We start from the raw sequence: 4957 nt of genomic DNA on the forward strand, positions 1-4957 counted from the left end.
TTGATGTTGGTGCCATGGGAGAGACAACAGGCCAACTTTGATCAAAATAACAATTCTTCTATGTTCTCTAATTGTGTAGACTTCTTGTAAATTAAGTAATGCATATGTATATATATTTGTTTAACAATAATTTAACTCTTGAGAGTGTAAAATTAACCCAAATGGACCCGTGAGGATCTTTAACTCTCAAGAGTTAAAGATCTATAATGGTCCATTTGGTTGCCAACTCTTCCATCATTTAGCTGGGGACCACCTGGAACTCCCTCAAGGACCACTGGTGGTCTACAGCAGTGGTTCTCAACCAGTGGTCCAGGGACCACCAGTGGTCCTTGAGGGGGTTCCAGGTGGTCCTGTATCTATGTTTTCTTTTGTATTTATATATAATTTATCCCACAATTTTGTAACCCATTTTTCACCCACTGCTAATGCCTAAGCTTGTAATCCTAGGCGCTACTCTCCCTCTGCCAGCCTGGGGAGAGCCCCGAACTGAGCTCATGCTTCCTTCTATGGTTTTTACACCAGTGAACTCTCCAATGTGAATTAGTCTTTGTAATGAGGGGTTTAAGTCTGCTGCAGCAGCAGACCCCTTGTGAAAACAAAGGTCAGCGAGTTAATGAAAACCAAAACAACGCCGTTCGGGAGAAAACGAAACAAACACATCGCCTGAATTGCAATTGAAGGTGTGTGAATGTTTGCGAGAAGGTAATGTACATTGTAAAGTGCTTTGGATAAAGGCACCAAAGTCTGCACCGAAGTCTGACGTAATTTACACATCCTACCTGGGTCGTTGGCTCATATGGATATGAAGCATCAACTGACGGTGAGAAAACGTAAAAAATGTTACTTCCGCCGAATTAGTTAAATTTTCGCCAGAAACAGACTGAATCAAATATGAGTGACTGACTATCATAAACAATACAGAGCCACCTCCCTGACAATATCTCTGAGACAGTTTGTTTCTTTTTGGACCACAATTCTTATATGAGATGATTCTAAGATGACCCAATGTTATTCACCATAGAGACATTACTTCTACGACCCAGGGGATGAACGAGTGACGTCAGGACTTCTGTACTCTTTATATATTGTCTCTGTCGGGTGGGAAACCTCAGAGCCTATACGTCCAAAACTGTTACCTTTCAGGTTAAAAATGCGCTAAAGTAGCAGATCCATAAACTCAAAAGTGAGGCGTAGTTTTAATTTTGACAGCAAATTTAGATTTTGTTTTAGTCATAGTCTTTTCAATAAAATACCATTTAGTTTAGACATCTGAAATGTTTTAGTCTTTGTCTAGTTTTAGTCGACTAAATATCATAACATTTTAGTCGACTAAATCTACAGTTGATTTAGTCGACTAAAATGTATTTTGGCTTTGCCTTGATGGCGTCGTAATGATTTTACACTTGGTTGCATGCTGAAAATAGCAACAAGCTCACAACGCGTTTTGAGCTTGTAGATCTTCTATTTTCAGAGTGCAACACCCGAGCGCAACCAAAACCTTGTCTTTTAGTTCTCTTCTCCACTCGTCCCCTCACTAACATTTGAGTCTAGTTTTTATTTGTTGACTAAATTGTCAATTTATTTAGTCTTAGTTTTAGTCGTCATAGCTTAGTTTTTATTTTGTTTTTATTTAGTTTTTGTCAGTGAAAAAAGATAGTCGACGAACATCTTTCGTCATAGTTTGTGGATCTGCTACTTTTGATGCTTTTGTGTGATGCTGTAGTATGATCAAATAGGGTGTTAATTTGCGGGAAAAAAACACAAAAAGTTAGAATAATGGAGATAAGCGGTTTCTTCTTCGACAGCAACGATATGCACCATTTGCCATTTTGAAGCATGCTGCCAGCTCTGTGCGCTGTTCGTAGTGTTCTGCACCAGATAAGATCAATCAATCCCGATATAAAGGGGATTGAAGCCTCCTCCAAAACCAACATTCACCCTGGATGTGGTCAGATGTTCCTTAATGAGCGTGCAGGCGGTGTGGTTGGGATTAATCACTAGTTGTGTTGTTCTTCAAGCACAGGATTTCCTTCTCTGTCGACGTCCTGTGGAAATGTGTGGAGAGAAGGTCATAGCAGTTAGAGCTGCAGACTCACTCCGGATTTTTCCGCCGTAACCTGAAGACTCACCTCTTCAGACTCCACCTCAGTCCTTAGCCCTAACTCTTACTTTACCAATTCTGCCACGGACGTAATTGACGTATTTTTTTTAATAAAGGATCACACTGATCTTCATCTCTCCCAGTGACCATTATCACTGTAATACAACTGGATACGGAAATAACGCCAATCCAAGATTTTCGTTTCCATCCGCTTCCTGTTTAACTTTTTCATTGAAGCAGCTTTTTCTCGACGTGCCTTTTTCCCGCCGTGTTGCGCCAGACGCGGTGTTTACAAAATGCTGTTACAGGAGAAGGGAATGTCGCCGATTGAATATTTGTTCTCTGGGCCACTCACACACCCTGTGTGTCTACCATAGACTGTATAAAAAGAATGGACTAAGCCACACCTCTGGTTTCTACGGACCGAAAATGAAGCCGATTGTTCAGGAATTTGAAATCCGCCATCTTTAATATACGCAAAAAAGTAACCGGGAATAGGAACCGGAAAATCTATCCCTAAAGACTGCTATTGGTTGGGTATCTTGTCAATCAAGAGCGGGGGCGGGGAATGAATGCTATTGGTTGTTGTAGCTTGTCAATCAAATCATCCCCCCCAATCAAGCTGGCCCCTTGGTGTCTACACCAAGGGGCCAGTTGGACACGCGATCATAAGGGATGTACATTTTCTGTGGCGAGCTGAAAAAGTAAGTGAACAGTGTATTTTTGACGAGAAATGGCGTGGGACGGAGCTGCAAGAGAAGGGGTTGACCCTGTTGGAATGTGTGTTGTCAGGGCGTCACAGACACATACCCTGTGTGTTTACAAACCATTGGACATGCGATCATAATGAATATATATTTTTTGTGACCTGTTGAAAGTTTTTTTTTAAATTGCTGGCAGTGGGCAAACACAGCCAGAAATAAATCTGGCAGTGAATGAGTTAACACTTTCACTCCCGGGAATTAATTAATGAATTAATCCGTCACTGCCAACTATGTAAACATCAGATGTCTGGGAGGAAAGACGAGTGACTCTTCTCATCCGGAAAAATAATAATAAAATACCACAATCTTCCGTTCTTTAGTTTTCGGCAGTTGAATACAGCTTGTCTTCACAAGCTGAGAAAAATGTACGTTCACCGGCGCGTTTCACGGTTTTAGCGCTCCTTCAGCAGCCGCAGCTTCTACATTTTGGTGCTTTTCGGCGATAGTTCAGTCTTCTTTCACTTTCTCCCCGCCGTTTGGTGCCCCCCCCCACCCCCCCCCCAAGGTTGGTGCCCTGTGCTTCAGCACCTAAAGCCCTTCCTTTAATCCTGCACTGGATATGGCTATATACAGTATATGGATATATAGCCTACATTGGACCATGATGGAAACAAGTCCCCAGGTACTTTGACTTACTACCGTGCTGTTTACATTGTTGACTAATACAGTATTCAATCAATCAATCAATCAATCAATCAATCAATCAATCAATCAATCAGTCAATACCATGCAGGCACATTTTGGTCAATGCTCTCATGCTTTTGTTGCTTATGTTACTTGTTGTTACTTAATGTTAAAATGTAATTTAGATCAATATTCAGATTAGGAGGAGATGAGAGGGGGAACAGAGAGAGAGAGAGGAGGAGATGAGAGGGGGAACAGAGAGAGAGAGAGAGGGAAGAATGGAGTAGACTGAGGAAATGAGAAACAGGACGAGAGGATGAGGAGAACCAGTGGGACAGAGGGAAAGAAAGATCAAATATGATGATAGGAACAGAGCGAACGTAAAACTGCAAGGGTGGAAAGAATATGGGGAGAGAGAGAGAGAGAGAGAGAGAGAGAGAGAGAAGAGAGAGAGAGAGAGAGAGAGAGAGAGAGAGAAGCTTGTGCTGACAGCATCTCTGTTGGTTTTAACTACTGTATGGTTGATTTAAAGCTTTGTTAAAGGAGAACTGTCTCTGTATGTCTGTCTGTGTCGTCTGTCTCTCGTTCTTTTGCTCCCTCTCAATTCAATTCAGTTCAGTTCAATACAAAGGGGTTTTGTTGGCATGAGAAAACATATGTTTACATTGCCAAAGCAACAGTGGAACAAAACAATTAAAACAAAACAACGTATGTACAATTAAATGGGAATAGAGAAATGTGTAAACAGAGCTGTGTTGCATTGAAACTTAGAGACAACTCTCTTACAAAAAATCATAATAATTGTGCATTTGTTTGTCAAAAATAGTTCTACATCCACATAGGAAAGGCTTTAACCCTTTAAACTTTTGAATCAAAATGACAACAGTGTTTCAATGTTTTGCATTCACTTGGTATAACACCTTTGGGACAAATAGCATCACATTTTTCAGATGTATTTAAAGGTAGTTGTCCTGTTTGTATGTATAGTATATCATCTCTGTGGGGTTGAAACCTCATTATGTCCAAGACTGTTATACTTTTCAGGATTCAAATTCAAAAACAGCTAAGGTAACAGATCTACAAGCTCAAAGCACGCTTGCGGATCTGCTACTTTTTGTGTGACGCTGTAGTATGATCAAGCATTCATTTCAGTATTTTTACTTTAACTCTATAAACGCCATTGACTCGAAAACGCGTCAATAACTACTTAATCCACCCACGCCATTGACGCGTTAGACGCGTTGGATTTGCGTTCATTGTTTAATCTCTGATCGCGCTATGCTGCTTAAAATTCAATGTTATTCTCGAGTTCCACTTACTTCACCCATATCTGCATCGGTTTCATGTCCTGGGTTCCGTTTCCGGTTTTTGATTATTTTCCCCCGGTCATTTCGTCCAAAATAGGTAAACAAACGTTTTTTCACACGGTATGACGGACAAACGGACAGTTTCTCTTCTATAATCTATG

The sequence above is a fragment of the Gymnoscopelus braueri genome, assembly GCF_963280865.1.
Source record: "Gymnoscopelus braueri genome assembly, contig: SCAFFOLD_315, whole genome shotgun sequence".
Classification (NCBI taxonomy): Eukaryota; Metazoa; Chordata; class Actinopteri; order Myctophiformes; family Myctophidae; genus Gymnoscopelus; species Gymnoscopelus braueri.